Below are 16,971 nucleotides of genomic sequence, written 5' to 3'. Positions count from 1 at the left end.
TCAGCAACTTTACAGTTACGAGTCAGACTAACCCATATTCTGTACTCTGTTTTCCTACATGACAAAGTGATAAAACAGAGGAAATGAAGATTTTTGAATATTTCCACCATTGATACAACCCATATGCAGTTCTAGGTAGGTAGAAAACATGTTTCTACCCCAAAAGATCAACCATATGAAAAGGATGATCGAGTACATGGAGGCAAGGCTTGACCCTACCCTCCTCCTTCAGGGCTCCTGATATTTCTCAACAAAAATATGGCAGTGAAAGTTTGTACTGTGAACAATGAATGGAACCAATATCTTGTGGTAACAACAACCTCCAAACACGTTGAAGGCAGTGAAGTGACAGGGCTAACCTGGTCATGACAAGGGTGTCCTAAGATAAACCCCGTTTGTTAATAACATCTGGAGCTCCTTCTATTAGGGGTCTCCCTTCTATAATTATTTCGAAAGCTCATATTTCATCTCAAATTTGGCTGTTTATATATTGTGTCATCCTTCTTGTCTTCCTCATTGCAGTCTTTTATTATCAGGTGGAAATGTGCTCTGAATTGGGTCTACATGGTCTTCTAGCATATGAATGGACAATTTTGTTAAGAATCTTATTCTCAAAGGTCTATTCTTATCAAAGGAGGTGGTTCAATTGCTTGTGCTTGGAACACCTCATTTGGGAATTAACTTCTTGCCATGCCTATAATTCTATATCAGCATGTTTCTTCCCTTCCCATGGTAAATTGGTGGTATAATAAGTTCCGGGACTGGCTTATTGCTCCAAAATGAAATTATTCATATGGTTGGATTTAGAGAATTAGATATAAACATGGGACCCTCTATTGTGCAAAGGATTATCTAGGGCCAAATTATATGTATCCTCTATTCAAAGGACTTTGAATATGTCAATCACTTATTTTTTCTGTGTGATTTTTCCATGGAACTTTGGACTGCAACCCCAATATTTTGGACGTTGTTCCAATGTATCATATTGACCATTTCCTTTTATTATGTGAGAAAAACATGGGTAATGGTAAATCCTTTCCTATCTTCATCGCTTGGGGTGTCTAGAAGGTTCAGGATAAACTTATCTTTGAAAGCAGAGATCTATGACATCCTGCCTCATAATTAGGGTTTCTTCTCTGTATTTCAAGCTTTGAATCCTCCACGTAGTCACTCCTTATGCTTCCCTCATAGTCCTCTATCTATAAATGTAGGTTTCTTTGATGATGCATATCATTTAGTGTATGTGGAGGGGGTGCCATCAGTTTCCTCCTAGAAATGGGTCTTATCAAATTTGGTTGAATATTGGTTCAGAGTCTAATACCAGGCAGAGGTTTCTGTAGTTTGGGCCCTTTTATATATTTAAAACATCATTGAACATTATCTCCTGTCATATTTATGGAGATTCCAAATGTGCGTTGGACTGGATAATGGAGAAGGGGACTTTTAAGGTTCTTTCCCTCAAGCATTTGAGGTAAACATATTTAAATTCTTAAGGGTCTCTTTCATAATCTATTATTCTAGCATTTTTGAGGGAATGTAACCAACATGCGGACTATATGTAAAAAAAAATATATACGGGTGGAGGAAGGCCACTTTTTATTTGAAGAACCAGGAGGCTTACAATTATTGAGAAGGGGATATGTTCATATCCCCAGTGATCTTCAGTTGGCTCACTTCTTTTGATATGTCAAGAAATTCTATCCTTTTTGTCATCTTATGAATAAAATATTTTTGTTTGAACTGGTTATTCTTGTTTGTAACTAGGATTTTAATGTTCCATACTATCCGGGTTTTTATCTTTTTTAGTAATTTTATCCATCTTCTACAAAGTTTATAGATGTTCTTTTCATGTCCATTTTTGGTCCCTGTTAGTTAATTTTGTGATGGATGTCCATCTTCTACGTATGCATATATATGCTCTTAGGTATACTACTAGGGCAAATTATCCATGCTTACAAGTAGTGGAAAGACTGAACTGTAAGTCCCATCATAAGTAGTCAAAATGGCCATAGATTTTGTTCAATAGCACAATGCCTGACCTTATTTTTTCTGTGTGATTTTTCCATGGAACTTTGGACTGCAACCCTCAATATTTTGGACCTTGTTCCAATGTATCATATTGACCATTTCCTTTTCTTATGTGAGAAAAACATGGGTAATTATAAATCCTTTCCTATCTTCATCGCTTGGGGTGTCTAGAAGGTTCAGAATAAACATATCTTTGAAAGCAGAGATCTCTGACATCCTGCCTCATATTATGGGTTTCTTCTCTGTATGTCAAGCCTTTGAATCCTCCTCGTAGTCACTCCTTATGCTTCCCTCATAGTCCTCTATCTATAAATGTAGGTTTCTTTGATGATGCATATCATTTAGGCGTATGGGTAATTATAAATCCTTTCCTGTTAGTTAATTTTGTGATGGATGTCCATCTTCTACGTATGCATAAACATGTTAGTCTTGTGATGGATGGTTCAGAATAAACATATCTTGGAAAGCAGATGGATGGTTTCAGAATAAACATGTTAATCTTGTGATGGATGGTTTCAGAATAAACATGTTAATCTTGTGATGGATGGTTCAGAATAAACATATCTTTGAAAGCAGAGATCTCTGACATCCTGCCTCATATTATGGGTTTCTTCTCTGTATGTCAAGCCTTTGAATCCTCCTCGTAGTCACTCCTTATGCTTCCCTCATAGTCCTCTATCTATAAATGTAGGTTTCTTTGATGATGCATATCATTTAGGTGTATGGGTAATTATAAATCCTTTCCTGTTAGTTAATTTTGTGATGGATGTCCATCTTCTACGTATGCATAAACATGTTAATCTTGTGATGGATGGTTCAGAATAAACATATCTTTGAAAGCAGATGGATGGTTTCAGAATAAACATGTTAATCTTGTGATGGATGGTTTCAGAATAAACATGTTAATCTTGTGATGGATGGTTCAGAATAAACATATCTTTGAAAGCAGAGATCTCTGACATCCTGCCTCATATTATGGGTTTCTTCTCTGTATGTCAAGCCTTTGAATCCTCCTCGTAGTCACTCCTTATGCTTCCCTCATAGTCCTCTATCTATAAATGTAGGTTTCTTTGATGATGCATATCATTTAGGTGTATGGGTAATTATAAATCCTTTCCTGTTAGTTAATTTTGTGATGGATGTCCATCTTCTACGTATGCATATATATGCTCTTAGGTATACTACTAGGGAAAATTATCCATGCTTATAGGTAGTGGAAAGACTGAACTTATCCTTACTTATAAACATATCTTTGAAAGCAGAGATCTCTGACATCCTGCCTCATATTATGGGTTTCTTCTCTGCATGTCAAGCCTTTGAATCCTCCTCGTAGTCACAACAACCTCCAAACACGTTAGAAGGCAGTGAAGTTACAGGGCTAACCTGGTCATGACAAGGGTCTCTAAGATGCGTTTGGTGTGGTGAGAGCCCCACAACACGTGCAGATAATTCCTTAACAGAGGCTGATCATGATGCTAGCTTGGTTCAAGGTTCATATACTTACTCTGTTTGTTTTGCTGCTACGTATGCATATATATGCTCTTAGGTATACTACTAGATATACTACTGGAACTAGAACTGCTAGTGCTGCTTCAAAAAAAAATAGTGAATTAGCAATAACATAGTAGTGAGCTTGAGTGGACCCTCAGGGGGACTCTACACCAGCTAGGATCTGTCCACCTAACTATTTTCAACATCATGCAATGCCAAAAAAAAATTACAGTCTATTCAAGGGTGATTAAAATCTATATTTATCTTTTTCGATAGATTAGACACTGACACACAAGACAGAGTTCCGAGTCATCATTGTGCTCATACAAAATAAACATTCAACCTTTCTTACACAAAGGCACAAAAAGAGTTGACAATCGCAGGCATAGTAGAAAACATATTCACATTTAGAATCAATTTTGACAAATGACGTCCATTTGCAGAGTTTTGCGTACCACCACCTTTACACATTAAGCTCTGCTCTTAGTATCCTTCTCTACATACACGAAAAAGTTGTCTCCCATAGATTTTTCTCTCATGGCTATTTACTCTCACATTTCTGACTTGATCTAACGTAATTCTCCATCTGCTATACCCACTCCCCATGAGAGAACTGTCTTACAAAAATATATCAAATTTAGCCAATTATCAAACCATAGGTCAATTGGGTGTAGCTCCACTTATTGAGTAAGGGTTCTTGCTTCAGAGAACTGCAACTTCCACCTTCAGATTTCCAGAAGAAGGTGATCATGTTTCTGAATCATTTACAATAACGATTGCTTCAGAAGTCTATCGTAATTAAGGGCTAATCGATACCATAATTCTGAGCCTCAATGTTTCAGCCATTGTCTCACCTAAGTGACATCAATAGGACCGCACACATATAAATGTAAGCTATTAAGAAATCTAAAGTTTTCTATTGAGGCAAATTTCCAGAATAATATCAAGCCAAGTGAATAACTCTAATATTGATTTTCATGACTTGCTTCAGAATTTGCTCACGGCTGTAATGGCTTTGTCCTGGTCCAAGGATGATTCAGAGATCTGAAATGGATCCATGCTTGAAATTAGGTTCATAACTAAGGCTGAAAATATATCCCTTGGTCCTTGAAATAATCCAGTATGACAATAGCTAATGAATTCCCTTCAATTTACTTAAGATTCTGCTTTAGACTTGATGATAAAAATAGTAAAGTTCAGGATTTGAAGACAGCAGAGTTGAAGGATCTCGAATTGTTCAAAGTATTGAGTAAGGGTTCTTGCTTCAGAGAACTGCAACTTCCACCTTCAGATTTCCAGAAGAAGGTGATCGTGTTTCTGACTCATTTACAATAAGGACTGCTTCGGAATTCTGTCGTAATTAAGGTCTAATCGATACCATAATTAAGAGAACTGCAACTTCCACCTTCAGATTTCCAGAAGAAGGTGATCATGAATTCTTATCAACAAACTTCTAAGTGATTGTTTTTTCTTTTACTTGGGCTTGTCCTCACCTGAGCTCTGATACCATGTTAAATTTTGATTAACATGTTCTTTGCTTAGGACAGTCACTTCAATGATCTACATCAACCTATGTATTAGGCCATCTTATTTCCAAGATCTTGATGTAGATCTTATATAATCTTAGGTAGTAGATAGATTGGAAAAGGGGTTTTTTGTAAAGCTAATTAATCACGTCCATCCATTTAAATTTAACAGTCCATCCATGCTGCATAACATTACTAGTTTCTTGGTGATCCAACCATACTTTGTCTTCAAATTTAACAGTCCATCCATGCTGCATAACAGTACTAGTTTCTTGGTGATCCAACCATCATGGATATCGCAGCGTATGGCAATTCTATTTTTAAGTGTTCGTTAGTAGCACTTTCCAATCAGGGAATTCCTAAACCTTAATATGTTGTGTTAAATTCAAAGATACTTTCCTATCAGGGGATTCCTAAACCTTAATATGCCATGTTACGTTCAAAAAGGGAAAAAATGAACTTACTCTGGAGGCAATTGTCCTCTACAAGATTGAAAAATACAAGCTACTTGACATATCATTCTGATAGGAATAAAATAAATTTACATTTTGTTGTTTCCATATCCTCATCCTCTTTAAGATTGTTCCAGCTACTTGACATCATTTTGTCTTGCCTTGAAGTTCTTTGAAGTACATTGATAAGCAGAAAAACCTTTATCGCTTCCAAAACTTAGAAAAACACAACGTAAGGTCTTGATCTCCATTGAATCCATTCCCTCTAGTTCCATAGTGTTGGCATAAATAATTTTAGCTACTGTCTACTCTTTGGGTATCCCTACAATTCATATACCGTGGCTCAATGCAGTGATGATTCAGACAAGTGTATAATGTGATTTGAAGGACACCTTATCTCATTTGCAGTGAACATTGATTTAAACTAGTGTGTAATGAGATTTCGTGTTTCTTACTATACTCTGTCTTCAAATTAACAGTCCATCCATGCTGCATAACAGTACTAGTTTCTTGGTGATCCAACCATACTCTGTCTTCAAATTTAACAGTCCATAAATGTTGCATAATAGTCCTAGTTCTTGGTGATCCAACCATCATGGATATTGCAGCTTATGGTAATTCCATTTTTAAGTGTTTGTTAGTAGTAATTTCCAATCAAGGAATTCCTAAACCTTAATATGTTGTGTTAAATTCAAAGATACTTTCAAATCAGGGGATTCCTAAACCTTAATATGCCATGCTACATTCAAAAAGGGAAAAAATGAACTTACTCTGAAGGCAGTTGTCCTTTCAATTACCACACTTCGAGACTATCATTCATTTTACTTCAAAGTGGGAAGAGGTGAAATTTTAGCCTACCAAGACTTTCAGTGAGAAGATAATAATAATAAACACAAATAATTAAAAAAAAAATCACTGGAAGATCATAACCCAGAATGTCAAGCCTAAGATCAAGGAAATCTTAAAGATGATATAAAAGATGTTCCAATTTGGTGTCAAAAGGTTAGTAGAAGTGATTTCACTATTAAGCAAGGTATAAGGTAATTATGGAATCTCAATTTTCAAGAGAAGTGAGTGGTAGTGGGATTTATTATGATAACTGCATTTTCCTTTGGAAATTATAATTACATTGTAGTTAGCTTTATCAAATTAACTTCTCACTCGAGAAATTGGAATTAAAATAGGTTAGGTTGGGCCTCATCAATGTCTGTTGTGCAAAAACAATGAGGAAAATGTTCATCATTTGTTTATCTCTTGTCGTTATATTGTTCAAATCCTATTTAAATTTTTCATTGAGCTCAAGCCAAAGGTTCCTTGGTCCTATGTTATTTTGATGGAATGTGCATAAGTTTGGTTCTTTAATAAGTTTCTTAAATGCTTTGAAGCTCTTGTAGTGTTATTCATATATGGTATTTGGTAAACAAAGAACTATAGCATTTTTCAAGACAAGGACATTCTTATTTCTATTACTGTTGGATCTATTATATCTAGTGCATTAAAGGTTGGAGGATATACCCACAAGGAAGCCTAAGCTATCAGTAATGATAGCTTTGGATTTTGAGTTTATTTATTTATGGTGTTAGTTAAGACCATCCCTGCATTTGTGGGGTATGTGTTGTTCTTTTTCTCATTCCTGATCACTATTTCCATATTCAATATTCTCTCGATAGAGGATCAACTAACCAAGCATATTTTACTTCCATAAGAAAACTTATTGAGGTTGTTATGCTTAGAGGTGTTAAGAAGTTGCAGATCATGAGTGATTCCAACCTTGTATTGATTAGGCCAATAGGAAAGCATCAATTAATAAATATAAATCTATGTCATTTGTTGGTGGACTTTTATAACTCAATTATATCTTTTAAATGAAATTCTTTCATGAACATTCTTCACGAACTCAACACTTCAACAGACTTTGACAAATATTCTTTCAGGGACATTCTTCATGAACTCAATACTTCAGCGAATGAGTTATCAAAGGGGACTTTGACTTTGTCCCCTGTTGCCATAAATATTTACAAGTTCTTGACGGTGTGATGAAAGATTCTACAGACTTCTTTTTGAAGTCTTCCTATCATGTCCCTTATGTTATAAAGTAAGGATTTTTTTGAAGAAGATAAGGTTATATAACCTCAGGTAGTAGATAGATTGGAAAAGGGGTTTTTTGTAAAGCTAATTAATCACGTATAGTGGAAAGGCCCATAGGGAATGAATTTTTAGTTGTGAACAGATAACGTCTATGAAAACGTATATGTTATGTCTCCAATGCATGAGGATCACCTGTCTTCCATTAGTATTTTGAGTTTGTACTTGGAACATATGATCAAACTGTCCCTGTTAGCAAACTGTCTCTGTTATCAAACTGTCTGTTAGCAATGGGTCAAAGTAGTGATGATTCAGACAAGTGCATAATGTGATTTGAAGGACACCTTATCTCATTTGCAGTGAACATTGATTTAAACTAGTGCATAATGAGATTTCATGTTTCTTACTATACTCTGTCTTCAAATTTAACAATCCATCCATGCTGCATAACAGTACTAGTTTCTTGGTGATCCAACCATACTTTGTCTTCAAATTTAACAGTCCATCCATGCTGCATAACAGTACTAGTTTCTTGGTGATCCAACCATCATGGATATCACAGCGTATGGTAATTCCATTTTTAAGTGTTCCTTAGTAGTACTTTCCAATCAGGGAATTCATAAACCTTAATATGTTGTGTTAAATTCAAAGATAATTTCCTATCAGGGGATTCCTAAACCTTAATATGCCATGTTACACTCAAAAAGGGAAAAAATGAACTTACTCTGGAGGCAATTTTCCTCTCAATTACCACACTTTGGGACTATCATTTATTTGCAATTAATCAATTAGAAATAGAGATATTTTTGCTGTCCTACATCTCCATTGTGTTCTTCATCTTTTCCCAGTGCTTTTCTCATGGTTGTGCTTGTTGAAGCTGCTTCTCCTTTGAAGGTATGAAATAACCATGGCAATAGGTATTAGAGACAAAAATGGTCCTGCTGAGACTCAAATGGTGAAGATCAATAGATATCGATGATGAGTTTATGTGAAATTCATGGAGCAAACCTTTAATCGAAACATTTTGAAAGAGAATGGATGAGGACATAAAGAGCTAAAGAAATGGGCTGGTTTCAAAGAGAAAGAAGTCAACAACAACAAAAAATGGGACAAAAAACAAACGAGGAAGAAGAATGAAAATGAGTAAGCTTTTTTTCAAATCAACAAAATATATAAACGAGAGGAGACATTTCTGTTTATCCCCTCGATCTTATTTTTCCTTTCTTTGTTTTGCGTACCACCACCTTTGCACATTAAGCCTTGCTCTTAGTATCCTTCTCTAGGAAGCAAGTAGCGAAGGACTATCAGGAGAGAGAGGAATCGAATTAGGAGATAAGCGCAAGATAGAGGTTGGTCTCCTTTGTTCTTCTCTCATCTATATTTCATAAAGGAAAAACGAAAGTAGCTTTACTTTGTTTGTTTCTAAGGTAGCTACCACACCTTAGTGGGATAAGAAGTTCTGTGTAGACACTTTTCCCTGTAACAAAATGGCAACTCCGCTGGGGAGCGACTAGGTTGTTTGTTTATCTTCCTTGTTGTTTATTTTATAAACTTACAGACGGAGTCTGAAGTCGAGCCAGGTAGCTTTCGAACTGCATTTGCTATGCAAATGCAAAGTAGATAAATGCCGCTTCAGTCAATCTCCGAGATTTGTTTATGAATTAAACAACTGATTTACAAACTCTCTAATTGCCCCTGTGGTAGCTCCAATAACCTCCTTAGATCTACCCCTGATTGTTGGTTTACTGATTACCATTTGCTCGGCCAAAACCCCTGAACTGAACTGCAAACTGTGACCTGGAACCCAAGCAAAGTCTCGTCTCTGGCCCAGCGCAGGCTCTATTCTGTGAATCTGAAATTCAGCGCACTTCCCGAGTGTAGTAGGTGCGCTGCATTTCAAGTTCACTGTGTTACAGGTGCGCTGATCAGACTAGGCATTGTTCCTCAGTTTTGGTTTCTGTGTTCATTCTTTTCAGTTCTATTCATGAGTTTTGTTGTTTGTAATCAATATATCTCTGTTTGAAACCCCTTTCCTTGCTGATATTCCGCCTCCATTGTGCAAAAGAACTGTAAATGTTTTTGTGTATTTGTTGAGTCATTTTCAGTTCTCCTTTGCAAAAAGTAATGTAATTGTATTGTCGTTTCTTGATTTGAAAGTGTCGCAAGTGTCGTTTTCAGTCATAGGAGAGAGTTTGGTTGCTCTTGATAGTCAATTACCCTGTTACTATTGTATTTGGTATGAATTTGTAGTTTTTCTAGTGTCGAAAGCAAGTATTCATTTCCGAATCGTAAAGTGTTGTGATTGTCTTCATTTTTTATTTTGAAAAGAAACTTGTTAGTAACTGTCGCTTGAAAAGTAATTCAGATTTGCGCATTAGCTTTCTTTTTATCATTCACATACTAAGAAAGCCGAAAACAAATACATGCATGTGCATTTGCATTTAGACTGTTTGATTGGTTTGATTTGCATTTGCATTTAGAGGGGAAGTACCCAGTGGGTTTCCTCCCGGAAATTCATTATGCAGAGCAAAAAAAGGAATATCAAACCACAAATGGGACATCTGAATTCGCTATGTCTAAGTGCCTACTTTGCTGCAATCAGTAGCCTTTTCTAACTATGTTTATTTTCTTTCTTAACTGTGCCAAGCACTATGTTACAATGTCAACTATGGCATTCTAGTATCTTCTATTTTTCATTTTCAAATACTATATCTAGCTGCTGCATTGCTGTATTCTTCGTGTGCCAAATGCTTCATCGTTGCTGCACTAATAGTCGTGCCTTTTGCTGATATTAACCATGCCAATTGTGTGATGGTATTTGATAAATGTTTATAAGTCTGTTAACTGTGTTTTAATCATTATCCTATTATCCTGTTCGAGCTTATTCGTCTCTTGTGCCAAATTCCAGTGTAGTAAGTTTTAATGCTTCTCTTTATTGCATTTCAGGAAAAAAATGGTCGTCTAAGTTTTATTAAGCATTGCACTCAAATGAAAATACCCTCTCCTATCACACTCTAATATTTTCTTTTGTTGCTTCTGGAGGCAGACAACATAAAGATGCTTCTCTCTTTTATTCAAATCCTTTTTTGCAGTTAATATGATTGGGTTCACTTGAACAGGTGCAGTAGCTTGTGCTGAGCACCCCCTATAAAGATCTGATGCAGTCTACTCGGTTCATCTACTTTCTCCTTGGCCTTTGACTTCTGTCTTTTCTGCATATATTCTGATCCCCTCTATGTCAGCCATGTTGGGGGCACAGGGCTGCCTCCCTTCTTCCTCGTACAAAGATTGGTTTAACAGCCCCTCCAAGGTTCCCTGTCTGCACCAGGAACTTGGTCACAGATTTTGATTTTATCCATCTTCCTCCCTCCAGTTAAATGCCGCCTCAAACATGTAACCCTCCAACAAACCCAAACCTGCCCACTAGATCCATCATCCACTACCCATTGTGTGAATGTGTGGCTTGAATAGATGGACCACCACCATAATGTCAACATAGAAGCAACATTAAAAATCCCCTATGCACTAAATGCCTAGATCCAACTGAAATATGAAGTTATGAACAAAATAGACCCTTGGCCCAAAGTCCAGTATAGCCATCAACATAATTAAAACCTTGAAGGGTGAGTCACATCAACAAAACAATGAACAATAAATGATATGGCACCTGAACACCTGCACCGTAGTAGAACAGGGAGGGTCATCATTGATTAGCTTTGAAGGCCATCCCAAAACATTGGGAAACATAAATATCACTGGAAGTTCCATCCTTCATTACCATCATCCTGAGGTCACCACATATTAGATAACCCCAAGAGGATGCAGGGTACCTTTTCATCCAAAGTATGCTCTACTAGATGTAGTTGTGGCAGTGGCATAGCCAAACTTAGCACCTCTCCCTTATTTCTCACACTCACTGACTTGTACTTTGTCACTACTCAAAGCCTTGTCTTGAGCATTGGGATGGCACAAGTAGCAAAGTTGATGATCATCAGCCGGGACCCTACTCATTATGCAAAAGGCACCTCTTCAGTGCTCAAGTAGCTAACAAAATGCTCAAGATCCATTGCAACTTTGTCCACCTGGGCATGTATTTGTAGGGAATAATTATTCACAACTGTGGATTTGTTAGACCTATAGAAATCCAATTGATAAGACATAGTTCCTAGTTCCTAGTGGACTTGACTTCAAAGATGTATCAAACTTGTACTTCGTGTTTTGTAATGCACCTTAACGGTAGTACAACATGTGCTCCGTTGAATTATGACATTTTCACTTCCCAGTGATAAGGGATATACATGACTGTATATATCTTCTAATGTATAACCTATGCACACCTATGATGTAATGATTAATCCTAGGAGCAACCAAATATGAGAACTTAACTGCCAGTTTTGTTCCCAGGTAGGAATATCAACAAATCATTTTCTTTAAATCATTCTACTTTAGAGTGGGATGAGGTGAAATTTTAGCCTACCAAGACGTTTAGTGAGAAGATAATAATAATAAACACAAATAATAAAAAAAGAAAAAAAATCACTGGAAGATCATAACCCAGAAGCTAGTACTCCAGAAGAATTTCCAGAGGACCCCAAGCTTGTGGAAATCTGCAAGTAAAAAGAATGCTAACGTGTTGTCAAGGAAATCTGTAATAAAAAAGAATGTCACGCTATGCTTTAGTCTCAGGCCTCTCCAAGAAAACGTATATGTTATGTCTCCAATGCATGAGGATCACCTATCTTCCATTAGTATTTTGAGTTTGTACTTGGAACATATGATCAAACTGTCCCTGTTAGCAAACTGTCCCGGTTATCAAACTCTCTGTTAGCAAACTGTCCCTGTGCCTTCTTATCTGGTGAGCCAAACTCCTTTTGTTTCCATGTATCACAATTTGGGTAGAGAGTGCCACCTTTCATGCTTCCTCTCCTTGGGACTTTTTATTGATGATGTTATTGAGGTGTAGAGGGATTCCCCCCCCCCCCCTTGATACATACTCAGAGAGTTCCTTTGTCTTTTGAAACTGCTTGCTTAGCCATTTGATTGACTTGGGAGTTGAATCTTTTTCTAACCTGAAAATAGTGGACTTATTTAAATACATTGAGTAGCAGGACCATTTTATGATAGATGCATGCCAGGGCTTAAGAGGAAGGAGCTCTTTCCTGCTTCAGTGATCTTGTGATTGTGTTGGAGTCCTCAACTGAAATTGCTTGCTTAGCCATCTGATTGACTTGGGAGTTGAATCTTTTTCTAACCTGAAAATAGTGGACTTATTTAAATGCATTGAGTAGCAGGACCATTTTATGATAGATGCATGCCAGGGCTTAGGAGGAGGGAACTGCTTCAGTGATCTTGTGATTATGTTGGAGTCATCAACAATAACTACATCCCTTTGCACAATGTCCTTCAGGAACCTGACTCCTTGATACATTATTAGTGCTTCCGTTTGTTATTAGTTGCTTGTCCCTATCTCCAGGAAAATTTTAATTTCTAGGGACTTCTTCCACTCAGAAAAACACAACGTAAGGTCTTGATCTCCATTGAATCCATTCCCTCTAGTTCCATAGTGTTGGCATAAAAATTTTTAGCTACTGCTACTCTTTGGGTATCCTTACAATTCGTATACCATGGCTCAATGCAGTGATGATTCAGACTAGTTTATAATGTGATTTGAAGGACACCTTATCTTATTTGCAGTGAACATTGATTTAAACTAGTGCGTAATGAGATTTTATGTTTTTTACTAAACTCTGTCTTCAAATTTAGAAAAATTCCTTCCTTCCACTTATGCCACGACACCTCTATCTTGGCACAAAATCACACATATTTCAAGATCATTGGCTTCTTAGGTTGGTTTTATTGAATTCCAACTATGGAGGCATGCGTTCTTTTAGCATGAGGAAGAATGTAAGAATGAGATATGTTCTTTCAGCATGAGGAAGAATGTAAGAATGACATGGAAAGAAACTCTCCAAGAAAACGTATATGTTATGTCTCCCATGCATGAGGATAATGTGTCTTCCATATATTATTTTGAGTTTGTACTTGGAGCATATGATCAACAGGGTAGGTGAAAGCAGTGTTGAAAATATTGGTATTGGCAAAATATCGGCAAGGGTCCAGAAAACATCTTTTTGGCAATATCGGCGAAAATATCAACAAAATATCGGCAAGCATAAAAAATAATTTTTTTTCATAATTTTAAACATAGCCGATATTTTGCCGATATTTTGGAAATATCGCGATATTTTCAACACAAAAAAATATCGCGATATTTTCTCGGCGATATATCGTTTTGCCAAAAATATCGCAATATTTTCGAATCGCCGATATTATCAACAGTGGGTGAAAGAGCCTTTTATACAACGGGGTCAAAAGATAGAGCCTTTGCAAGGGATACAGGGAAGCAATGAATTATTGGTTTATGAGAGGAAGCCCATCCTTTGATAAGAAAACACATGTGATGTTTTCGTATGGAGTTTCTAGATAACTCGTGATAGATTTTTAGGTAACTCCCTTCTGCCAGCTCCATGTAGAGGACCTCTTTTCCTTATAGAGAGACTTATCCCAGACCAAATCCATCTCTTTTACCAAGCTTTCTATCCAAAGCTTGAGATGGTAGGATAGATTTTGTTTCCGCTTTCGATGGTAGGATAGATTTGTGGTATACATAAATCTAGCACTTGCTAGATTTCTCACTCTACAATGTTTCTATCCACTCGAATTTGCGCTAAAAGGAAATCTAACACATGTTAGATTTTCTTTTACATTGCAACGTTGTTAATATAGCACACATTAGACTTATTTAGTCCTACAATGTTGTTATGTTCTTGTGTTTGTGCTTGAAGGAAATATAACATGTGTTAGATTTCTTTCAAATTAAATTGTGCTTGAGTTTGTGTTGGAAGAAAATTTAACACAATCTAGAAGTCTTATACTCTACAATGTTGTTGTCGGCAACGTGCTTGTATTTGTGGTAGACATAAATGTAGCACATGTTAGATTTCTCGCTCTACAATGTTGTTGTTGGCAACGTGCTTGCATTTGTGTTAGACATAAATCTAGCAGTTGCTATATTTCTCACTCTAGAATATTTCTATGTGCTTGAGTTTGTGCTAAAAGGAAATCTAACACATGTTAGATTTTCTTATACATTGCAATGTTGTTAATCTAGCAAACATTAGACTTATTTAGTCCTAAAATGTTATTATCTTCTTGCGTTTGTGCTAGAAGGAAATAAAACATGTTTTATATTTCTCTCAAATTTAAATTTGCTTTTGTTTGTGTTGGAAGAAAATTCAACACAAGCGAGATTTCTTATACTCTACAAGGTTGTTGTTGGCAACATGTTTTTATTTGTGGTAGACATAAATTTAGCACTTGCTATATTTCTCACTCTACAATGTTTCTATATGCTTGAGTTTGTGCTAAAAGGAAATCTAACACATGTTGGATTTTCTTTTATATTGCAATGTTGTTAATCTAGCACACATTAGACTTATTTAGTCCTAATATGTTGTTATGTTCTTGTGTTTGTGCTACAAGGAAATATAGCATGTGTTAGAATTGTTTCAAATTTAAATGTGCTTGTGTTTGTGTTCGAAGAAAATTTAACACAAGCTAGATTTCTTATACTCTACAATGTTGTTGTTGGCAACATGCTTGTATTTGTGCTAGACAGAAATCTAGCACTTGCTAGGTTTCTCACTCTGTAATGTTTCTATGTGCTCCAATTTGTGCTAAAAGGAAATCTAACACATGTTAGATTTTATTTTACATTGCAATGTTGTTAATCTAGCACACATTATAGACTTATTTAGTCCTACAATGTTGTTATGTTCTTGTGTTTGTGCTAGAAGGAAATATAGCATGTGTTAGATTTCTTTCAAATTTAAATGTCCTTGTGTTTGTGTTGGAAGAACATTTAACACAAGCTAGATTTCTTATACTCTACAATGTTGTTGTCAGCAATGTGCTTTTATTTGTGGTAGACATAAATCTAGCACTTGCTAGATTTATCACTCTACAATGTTTCTATGTGCTCAAGTTTGCGCTAAAAGAAAATCTAACACATGTTAGATTTTATTTTAAATTGCAATGTTGTTAATCTAGCACACAATAAACTTGTTTAGTCTTACAATGTTGTTATGTTCTTGTGTTTGCGTTTAAAGGAAACTCTACAATGTTTCTATGTGCTCAAGTTTGCGCTAAAAGAAAATCTAACACATGTTAGAATTTATTTTAAATTGCAATGTTGTTAATCTAGCACACAATAAACTTGTTTATTCTTACAATGTTGTTATGTTCTTGTGTTTGCGTTTAAAGGAAATATAACATGTGTTAAATTTCATTCAAATTAAAATGTGTTTGTGTTTGTGTTGGAAGAAAATTTAACACAATCTAGAATTCTTATACTCTACCATGTTGTTGTTGGCAACGTGCTTGTATATGTGGTAGACATAAATCTAGCACTTGATAGACTTCTCACTCTACAATGTTTCTATGTGCTCGAGTTTGCACTAAAATGAAATCTAACACATGTTAGATTTTATTTTACATTGCAATGTTGTTAATGCTAACATGTTTTTGTTTAGGCTAAAAGAAAATCTAGCTTGTGCTAAATTTTTTTGTCGTGTAGTGTTGTCATTGGAGATATTTATATGTTTGTTATAAGTAAATGTGATTTTGAGTAAATTTTTCTCACCCTACAATGTTGTTATGTGATTAATTTCGCATTAGAAGGAATTATAGTATGAATTATATTTCTTTCACCTTGTAATGTTGTTATTTGCAACGTTCTTGTATTTTTTATAGGAGGAAATCTTTGTACACTATCCCATTCTTAGACCACATATTCCATATGAAGGGCCTTCTAATAGTTTCAAGGTTTAAATTTTTTTATATTGTAACAATAATCTACGTAGGCATGGACTAAAACTTCATAGTCTCTAAAAGGCAAGGTCAAATGTCCCAAGAAATATTATTATTCCAATGACTTTATTGACATTGTGTTTATGTTTTTGCTTTACAATACAATGTTGTTGTTGGCAATCTTCTTGTATGCGATAGAATATAGTCTAGCATGGGTTTCATTTCCTTTGCCTTGCAATATTTTAATGACAATATGTTTGTGGTTTGTGGTTTGTGGTATAAGGAAATCTATCTTGTGCTATATTTATTTTGTTTTGCAATGTTTTTCTTGGAAATATGAATCTGTTCGTGCTAAAAATAATTCTAGCACATGCTAGATTTCTTTCACCTTACATTGTCTTTTTTTGACAATATCCATGCGTTTGTAATAGAAATAAATCTAGGATGCAAATGCAATATGCTTTTGTTCATGTTAGAAGTAATTATATCACATTCTAAATTTATTTCACCTTGCAAAGTTG

This window comes from Pinus tabuliformis, chromosome 2_2, assembly GCF_031772625.1.
Source record: "Pinus tabuliformis cultivar Carrire ecotype Pingquan chromosome 2_2, CPIR1, whole genome shotgun sequence".
NCBI lineage: Eukaryota > Viridiplantae > Streptophyta > Pinopsida > Pinales > Pinaceae > Pinus > Pinus tabuliformis.
This window is presented reverse-complemented; position numbering follows the sequence as displayed.